The 10,231-nt window shown below is 42.6% G+C and overlaps 1 non-coding gene across 1 annotated transcript; it reads right to left on the bottom strand.

Annotated features, from left to right (window-relative positions):
• Positions 1-5,802: 5,802 nt before the first annotated feature.
• TRNAY-GUA (transfer RNA tyrosine (anticodon GUA)) lies at positions 5,803-5,874 on the bottom strand. The gene has a single exon. It is a non-coding gene; the product is annotated as a tRNA-Tyr (tRNA).
• Positions 5,875-10,231: the final 4,357 nt, after the last annotated feature.

Genomic DNA, 10,231 nt, shown 5'->3' with positions numbered 1-10,231 from the left:
AAGCCCAGAGCCCTTGGTAATCATCTTGCCTTGAAGAGGGTAAAGCCTGAGTGAAAAAGAAGCCAACAGAGGGAAAGATAATAAATGGAGAGAGAAATATTCCTAGTGACATCATTTGACACTTGGATCAAGTCACATCTGAATATCAGGAAGATCTATCCTGGGGTATTTCATTTAGTCAGTGAATAAACTGGCTGTTTTCACTCTCACTGAGAAAGTTCTGACTTACACAGACATTTAAAATATAATCACATTGCTGTAGCCTCGGGAACAAACTTGAGTATTTTCTTGTACTCTGAAATAAATCCTCTTGCTACAATGCAGAGAGTAAATTCAACAGTCCTCCCAAATTGATGACATTGCATTATTATCTTGGTAAGATGGCCAGCATGGACAGTTGCATAGGGAGCACTCTGGACCCTGATCTGAGTTGGAATCCCTGCCCTTCCACAGGTTAGTCCCTTCTCCTTCACAGGTTATTTAACCTCCCAAACCTTAATGTCCTACATGACTAAACTTACTGCTAGGGTTCAGTGAGATGACACATGCAAAATACTAAACATTAAGAACGATCATAATAAAGATGACAAATGCTTACTGCTGTGTGCTGCACTCTATTGTGCACTTTCTAGATGCTAACTTCCTGACTCCTCATAACAGCCTTGTGTGGTAAGGGTTCCATTCCTTGTTTTGCAATTGAGGAAACTAGAGACAGAGAGGTTAGGTCATTTGCACCAAGTTAGCTTCTGGTCATGTGCACCATTGGTGGCTCAGCAGTAAAGAGTCTGCCTGCCAACATAAATGACATGGGTTTGATCCCTGAGTCAAGGAGACCCCTGGACAAGGAAATGGCAACTCACTCCAGTATGCTTGCCTGGGAAATCCCATGGACAGAGGAGCTTGGAGGGCTACAGTTCATGGGGTCACCAAGAAAATATTTTTAAAATCTACAAGCACATCACTACTAAGAGAAAAATAACATAAATAAGTAAAAGTGCCTTACTAATGGTCATGTGCTTTAGAATAAAGCTTTAACAGCTTTCATATACATTGTCCCCTCTTACCTTTTCATTTTCTTGGTGAAAATGAGAGTTTTTGGTGATACAAGAATAGGAATGAAAAATTTGAGTTGTTTTATTATTGTTGTTGTTGTTGTCACAAAGTTTTATATAAGAAGGGCTTCCCTGGTGGCTCAAATGGTAAACAACCGGCCTAAAATGCAGGAGACATGGGTTTGACCCCTGGATTGTAAATATCCCCTGGAGTAGGAAATAGCAACCTACTTTAGTATTCTTGCCTGGAGAATTCCATGGACAGAGGAGCCTGGTAGGCTATAGTCCATGGGGTCACAAAGAGTCAGAAATGACTAAGTGATGTATAAACTCATTGCCAAAAATAAATCCGACAATACAAAAGGGCATAAAGAGTAAAAGATAACATGCATAATCCTACCACTGAGTGTTGAGATTTTCAAACATTTCTGTATACATTTTGACTCACTGCCAAAAAAGATTATCATGTCTTGTAGACTGCTTTTATCAAGATATTCTTAACATCTTACAATACTAGAATAATAGACCTAGTTTAATATTTTTAATTCCTTTATAGTATCCTACTATGTAAAAGTACTTGACTCAATCAATTCTTTACTGAGGATGGACATTTAGACTGTTTTTAACATTTTTTTGTAATGAATAACTCATCTATACATCTTTCAGCACTTGTTTGATGATTTTCTTAGGAGGTTAATCCCAGATTCTGGATTTAAGAGATTTTGCACTTTTAAACTCCTGGGTTAACTGCAGCGGAGTTACCTTTCAGAAAGGTTTTCAGGGAATAGAATTACTTTTCCCTTTTCATAGACAATGGCATAGAGAGAAGCAATGGCTTGCTGAAGATGATTCAATCACTCACTGATGTACTTACATGTGTCGTTGTTGTTCAGTCTCAGTCATGTTCAACTCTTGCGACCCCATGGACTGTAGCCCGCCAGGCTCCTCTTTCCATGGGATTTTCCAGGCAAGATTCCTGGAGTGGGGTGCCATTTCCTTCTCTTGACTCAGGGATCAAACCCACGTCTCCTGCATTGGCAGGCAAATTCTTTACCACTGAGCTACCAGGGAAGCACTTATATATCCATCTGTTAAAAACTTGAGATGTTTCAGAGCTGGCGATACCTACTGAAATCACTTCATCTAAGTCTATTATAGGCAAATTGAAGAAGGAAGGTGTGTAACCTCTGGATTAGAGGGCTTCTCTCTTCAGCCCTTCCTTGAATTGGAGGCTGGTGTGTGCAACTTGACATGGAGCCATCCTGCCACTCCAGTGCTATAAGCTCTAGATTTTTTTTTTTTTTAATTGGGTCTATATTTTTATGGTAACCAGTCCCTTCCACCACAATTTTAACCAACCTCACCATGTACACCAGAGTCAGGATGCAGGCAGGATCTCAGATCTGGTATCTTTAAAGCAAACCAAAAACCAAAATCTGTTTTTAAGGTAGAAATGGTTCTCATTAAGTCTCATCAAGATCTAGGTTTAAGAGATGCGTTTAGACATTTTCCTCCTTGAATCATGTGTAGTTAGTTCCAGGCCCTCCCTGATGACCACTAGGCGTCAGACTTTCCCATCTCTCCTCCAACTGTGCTGCTTACCCAGTATTTAACTCATTTGCTCAGAGTCATTAGCTCTTACCTAAGAGGGCTCCTTTGTCATCACATGAACAGGGTCATTATGAGGCAGAATCCTAACAGATTTCAACAGGACTTATTAAATGTGACTGTCCTAGCTGCTGGCTTTTCAACAGAGTTCTTCATTGTGAAGCCCAAGCCTTAAACTAGAAGAAGTAGAAAAAAGACCGGTAACCAGGCTTTTCACTGGCCAACTGAAGCCACAGAATGCCACTGCTTTTCACTACATAGGTATCTGCACCCTTGATGCCAATAGGATGATGGTGTATTCTGAGTACCACCCCTCATTCATCTTAAAGGTGACAAAATGCCAAAGCAGACAATAGCAGGCTTGAATTCTGTATGCAAAGCGGGTTGCAGTGTAACAGTTTATCATCAACCATGCATTTATTCAATGTCCAGGCTCACAGGGCACTGCACTTGAAGTCCAGAAAAGAGCATTTCATCCAGCCAGTCATTCGATTATTCAACAAGCAGTTGTTAAACTCTTCCCAGGGGTTGAGGTCCCAGTGATGAAGAATATAACGTGGGGTAAACACACCCAGAGGACAACCTGTATAACAACAAAACCTACTACAGGCTGTGTCATCCCTCCTGTGTTAGAAGAGGCTGCAGAGGTAGGATTAAAGCTATGGCCCTGTCTCCTAGCCAAAGTAGCTCTCCCCTGGCAACCTTGAAGGGTCTTAAGTCTTAGCCTCAGAACCTCCTCAATTCCTTTACTCCCTACCTGACAGCATCCCTAAGAGGCAGAAAGAGAAAAACCTTTATCTCAGACATGAGGGAACGGAAACAGAAAAGTGGAAGAGGTTTTCTCAAATAATGTAGATGGACAAAGGCCAAACCAGCATTCTGGGCTCTGTGGTCTCACAGGAGACCAATGAAAATGATTTTCAGTCGAGACATACTTTACAGCAAAATGTACAATGTCTTGCAGAGAGGGGCTCTTCTCTTTGTATTTGGAATATTATAAATTTCTCTTACTATTAGGAAACTAAGCAAGGAGATCAAACCAGTCAGTCCTAAAGAAAATCAACTCTGAACATTCATTGGAAGGACTGATGCTGAAGCTAAAGCTCCAATACTTTGGCCACCTGATGTGAATTACCGACTCATTGGAAAAGACCTTAATGCTGGGAAAGATCGAACACAGGAGGAGAAGTGGACGAAGAGGATGAGACAGTTGGATGGCATCACAGAGTCAATGGACATGAATTTGAGCAAGCTCTAGGAGATGGTGAAGGAAAGGGAAGCCTGGTGTGCTGCAGTCCATGGGGTCGCAAAGAGTCGGACATGACTGAGAGACTGAACAACAAAAATCAGGAAGCTGAATGAAAACAGAAAGCTTCATTTTGTGAATTAGTTTTCTTGAAACACAACATCCTGCCTACAATGTCTCCAAGGAGAGAACACTCTTATCCTGAAGACTTCCTCTTACCTTCCTTTCCTGAAGGAAGATGGACTATTCCTTAACAGGCACTGACTCACCTGGGCAGATGCAGCAGTGATTTCCTGCAGCATATGTCAGCCTTTGCAGAGCTACTCAGACCAAAACAGCAGCCCAGTCCCTGGAGCTGACATTCATTTAGATCTCTTTTAATTTGCCCCCAAATCATCATTACCAGAGTGTGTCTCCCAAATAACTGAGAACTCCCCACTTGTTTATCTTGAACTCTGCTTAGCACTTCTAGAATGAAAAATAGTATATTTATATATCACTATAAAATAATGAGACATACCTATTACCCACAATAAACACACATTTTCTCCTAATAACTCAGAATTACTCTTTTTTCCCCTGCACTTTGCTTTGAATTAGTAAAAACAAACAAAAAAAAGTATTATTTTCAAAACAAACAAACATGATCACAGCAAGGACAATAAAACACACCATCAGCATCTTTACAGACTGTAGTCCTTTTCAATTTCCATTGCCAGGCTCTGAACAACCCCATTACTTCCTAAAAAAGGCTTAGAGTGGCTCTAAGGGCCACTTTTTTTCTTTTTGCTTTCTGTAGCTCCTAAGAAGGGATGTGACAGCACAGATTCACATATCCACCCCAATGCCAGGGCAGGGCCTCACCTACCAGCCCTGCATCCAGCCTGCTGGCTCCCTCAGGTCAGTGCAGCTCTCACCATGTGAGTCATCTGAAAAATTGAACTGGGCAGCTCAGCCCTTGAACAATCATTCCACTCCCATGAAGATATTTTCTGAATAAGCACTCAGCAACCACACTAGCTTCAGTTACAAAGCAAGATATGGGTATTTCCTTTAGGGCCAGGGTAAAGAATGGCTTTCTATGGCACAGGAAGAGGGCAGTCCTAAAGTCAGGTAGGTACTTTAAAAATGTGAGCACTGAGCTAGTCATACTCTTTAGCTTCTCATCTAAAAACCACATATTTCCCAGGAATGATGGAAGGTCTGGAGGTGGAACATGCACCCCTATTAGGGACATGAAGAGCTGGACTAGGAACAGAGTTTCCAGAACATACTCCCTACATCTCCTATACCTTTCCCACTTCCGTTAAGAAGGTAAGAGTGGGAGTCTGTGAATCTACTGGATATCCAGAATCAACTGACTATTGCCTGCCTTAGCTTATTGGTTCCCCATGACTTTACAAGATTCAAAACCTGAACATTTCACTACAATTAACTAATAAGAGTAGTTCATTGAATAAAAGAAATAAATTTTTTATGACAGCTCTTTAATTGTTATCGGGTAATGTTTATTGAGATTTTCTCTAGGTGTTCAGGGAAGTATATTACTTTATTCTGGTTTTCAACAAACATACACATAACTGTACTCAGTATAGCTCTGTGCTCAGCACCATAGGAATAAAAAGAATCCTGGTCTATGGGGAGACCAGTCTAGTATGGGATACATTGCACTGTTTGTACATTAAATAATCATAAAAATGATAAGTACACTACATTATTGGTACTATATATCTACCCTCTAAAACAATACCCAAACACAAACAGTAAGGTGAAACAGAAAGTATGAGATTATATGTATATAAAGTGTTACTCGTCTCTCAGTCACGTCCGACTCTGCGACCCCATGGACTGTAGGCCACCAGCAGGAATACTGGAGTGGATCGTCTCCAAGGGATCTTCCCTGCCCAGGGATTGAACCTGGGTCTCCTGCATTACAGGCAGATTCTCTACTGTCTGAGCCACCAGGGAGGCTGGTGTGTATATGTGTGTGAAAATAACTGTAAGTGGAAACAGCAAAATGCTCTACTCAGATGAAATTGTCTTTGGGGAATAAAGATACAAATATAAATAATCTTTATTTTCTTTATGTTTCAACTTTAAAATGTTGTCCACATTGAATATGTAATCTTTGACTATATAATGTGAAAATTATGTTATAGCACAAATTTTAAAACAAAGAATGTGAGTGAAGAAGTGCTTTCTTACACCTGGGGCAACCAGGAAGGCTTTGCAGGCAAAGGACACATGAACTCAGCCTGAAATAACACAGAGGACTTTAGAAGGTAAACAAGGAGATGGGGAGTTGGGTGAGTGTGGACAAGGGAAGGAGAATTCATCGTTGGAAACTGTAAGTATCTCGGTTTGACAGCAATATATTATATAACAATGGTAATGAATAAGGCTGACTTTCAGAGGCAGTTACAGGAGTTCCTTATTGTACAGGACCATATGAATATTGGAATCATTCAATTGTTGACGGGCCATTCTATGTGCAGGGATGCACAGGAGTGGAAGCCAAGCTGGTCAGCAGACATCATGAGCGCATCCAGAGGAGAAAGTGTCCTTGACTTTTGGATCTGAAGGGAATGTCCTCATTGGGTCATAGCACAACGTTCTCCAACCTGGGGGAAGGTCACTTTGTCCTCAGACGGTTGGAACATTCTAAATGCTGCACCATACAAGGCCTCGAGCACATTTAGCAGATGGAGCATAGGAGGTGGAAGGGGCTTATGGAAAATGCACTATTGTTTCAGTAATTTGACATTAATTGTTCCTGTGAAGCACTTATAAGCTAGACTCTATACCTATCACAACACAGAGATGCAGACAAACATCTTTCCTTGCTGGAAAGAGGCACAGCCTTCATGCAGCCTCATTCAGAGATGGTAAAATACTTATTCCAATGGGCTCTTAAGCTTTTCAGAAATAATCACTTTCAGGTGCGTGTGACTTTATGGGCAGCCAGTTGCAATTTCCCATTGCCTTCTGTCACAGTTGCAGTACTATTTTTCCCCTTCATTTCATGATAAATTCCTGAAACTTGAGGTCTGTCTGTTCACCCCAGTCCTCACTTCTATGGTCAGTTATCACTCACTTTAACAAACACTGAGGCTGGTGAATTTGTCGGCAAACAGAAGAATAACCCTTTTAAAACTCTCTTGCGTGCTCAGTCGTGTCCAACTCTTTGCAATACCATGGACTATAACCCACTGGGCTCCTCTGTCCATGGGATTTTCCTGGGAAGAAAACAGATTTTCCTCCTCTAAGGGATCTTCCTGACCCAGGGATTGAACCCTCATTTCCTGTGTCTCCTGCATTGGCAGGTGGATTCTTTACCACAGAGCCACCTCAGAAGCCCTTAATACTCACTTAATACTCATTTAATACTTAATAATACAATAAATTTTTGTCTAACGGAAATAACATGGCTATACTTGCAACCACACCTGGACATGAGGCAGTTCAAGGAAAAGGACTTCCTTGATGCGCTGTCTTGACCACATACATATGACAAGTTGCATACAAGACGAGACCAAAGGCACAGCACATCTCTGCTCTGACTTGGGGAAAGCATGTGAGTGGTGGATGGGCCTGCACCCTCTGCTCCACACAGGTGCTGGGGGACCTGAGGTTGTGAATAAGCAAGATGTGCTTGCTCATGGTACAAGGACCCAGAAAGAAACATAAGTGGAGTTACGTTTCTGACCAGAAGCTCAGGGAGGGTGTTGGCTGGGCACAGCTAGGTATGGCTATGTCTAGCTCTTTTATTCAATGAGAATTTGGAAGAATGGATCCACTTGTTCTTTAGGGTCAACAGTGACTCCACTGCATCTTCCTGATTGCTTGGGTTTCCCAAGTGAAGCCACAGAATTGCAGTGCCTCTCACTGCACTGCAGAGATACCTGCACCCTCGTTACTCACAGGGTGCTGGTATGAGCAACCTTGAGTACCACCCCTTATCCATCTTAAAAGCAACACAATGCCAAAGTAGCTGACATCAGGCTCTAAGTTCTGTATATACAGTGAGATGAAATATAACATTATCAACCAGGTACTTACTGAGTGGCTGCTGCATACAAGACGCTGCACTGAAAGTCCAGAAGAGGGCATTTTCATTTTAAAACTTGTTCATTTACTCAACAAGCACTTGTTGAACTGCTTCTGGGCACCAAAATCCCAGAGAAAGAAAGCAACATGGGGTAAACACACCTGCAGAACAGCTTGTGTGACTACACACCACACCCAATCCCAAGCTGCTTGGTCCCTCAAGTAGGGTAGAAGCACAGAGTCCAAACCAGTATTCTGGGCTCCATGAGCTGCATCATAGGGAACCCTATGAAAACGGTTTCCAACCAAGACACAGATAATAACAGCAATCGATGTTCTTCAAGTCCTGCCATCTCTGAGATGTTAGAGAAATATCAATTATGTGGGAAGGAAAGTTAGGGACAATCAAGTTAGCCAGACAGAGTTAATCTACCAGAAAGAAGCTACAGTTGATCTCATTTCGAGGACTCTGGGGTAGAGGAGTTTGAGTTAAACTGCAGAGAAGGTGGAATAGGAGCCTGACCAAGGGCCGTCATCCTTTCAGACCAACCATGAGTAAACTGTGTTCAGTAACACCAATGAATTCCGGCCTTCAACTCGGTTGCCCAGCACCTCACTACCCTTCCCCAGAGTTTGGTTGAGTATGAAAACCAGCTCTAGCTTGAAAAGCTGGACATACATAACGATCGTTTCTGAGGGCTGTGCTCTTTGTGTCCGGGTGAGGGAAGCCACGTGTGTGAACAGACACAGGCTTCCTCATGACTGAACTGTTTCTGTGGCTCGGGAGGCGCAGAGCTGGTGAACAGACGTGCCCTCGCTGCCTCCGGGCTTCTCTGCTCCATCCAGCTGCCAGCACAGCTTGGACAGAGACTGGAAAGTACATGGTGTTTCCTGCCCTTCGGCCCTCCGCAGTGACCAGGCTGTCCCTCACCTTCCAGAACGAGACCCTGCTGCTCCTCAGGCAGGAACCTCGCAGACCTGGCACGTCATGTCGGCTGTCCTTGCATGCAGGTTGCTGTGCGCAGTGGACTGACATCCATCCCCCCTGAACGAGGGGTGTTTAACCCTTTGATCCAGGCTCATCAGGAACAGCAGTAATAGATGGACAGGACTGTGTGAGTTTTCCTGGACCAGGAAAATTGTGTCAGGAAAGAGTTTGAAAAAGAACAGACATGGGGTACACAGGGCCCATCTGCCAGAAACCCTGGAAAGGTTTATCAGACAGCTTGTTGCTAAAAGCAGGTACAGTGTTTACTAATAAACATGTTCACAGTTGTAGGAACATCTTCTGGGAAAGAATAAAGCAAGTGGGAACCAAACTTCTTGTGTTAAAACACCAAATTCCATTAGAAGGGCCAAGCAGCGGCGTTATAAGTGAAGAGAATAGAAGGTGACATCTCTGGTATGTTTTTAAGGTCACAGGGAAGATGCCTTTCCCTTCGAAACAACCACCCCCTTCTTCTTCCACCCCTATTCCACCAAGACCCCCAACTAGTCCACCATTAGAGATATAGTTCTTTCAAGGTGAGTCTTTTCTAGGCTTCTCCTTTAACATGCAAACCCCCAATTTCTTACTGGTCATGACTTTTTCAGCTTGCTTTCAGCCCTGATCCCACAGAAGAGCTCCCAGTTTTTGGAAGATGAAGATGGTTAGAGTGAGGAAAAGGGGACAGAAGGCCCAGAAAGGGAGCTGGGAAGAGCCTTTCCTGCTCTGAGAAGGACAGGTCCATGCTAAGATGCACTTGAATGTACAAAATCAGCTAATGGAAATTCCGCTTTGTAAAGACAGTCTTGTTTTTATATAAAGTCTTTGGGAATTTGATTCTGACAATTCCTCTCGAATTTCTCTGAATCATTTTTAGAAGATAGAATAAGCTGGAAGAAATAGGTGTTTAAATGATGTCTGTCTCGTGTGTGTGTGTGTGTGTGTGTGTGTGTGGACTTCCCTACAGCCCCTGAAATAAATTGGCACTAAACTTGGCAACAGTTAATTTACTATAAATAAATATGCTAAGCAGTGTGAGTTACTTACCAGACTCTTCACCATAAATGTCCTACGTGAAAACTGACCCCTGCTTGACAGCTCAGCTATTTTAAAGCTACATGTACAAATTCCTCAGCTCTGCTAATCTGTAAAGTCTAAAATGTCCTTGCTTCTAGGCTCTCTGGGACTCTCCTGACAAGGAAAGTTGGTGTCAGGGAATAATTAGGTTCTGTTGGCGAGGGGGAGGGAAATGTCAAGAGCTTATTATTTCTGGTCACCTTGTTAGACATTTAT

The sequence above is a fragment of the Bos mutus genome, chromosome 10 (assembly GCF_027580195.1).
Source record: "Bos mutus isolate GX-2022 chromosome 10, NWIPB_WYAK_1.1, whole genome shotgun sequence".
Classification (NCBI taxonomy): Eukaryota; Metazoa; Chordata; class Mammalia; order Artiodactyla; family Bovidae; genus Bos; species Bos mutus.
Note: the sequence above shows the minus strand (reverse complement) of the source record. Positions and strands in the feature narration are given on the sequence as shown.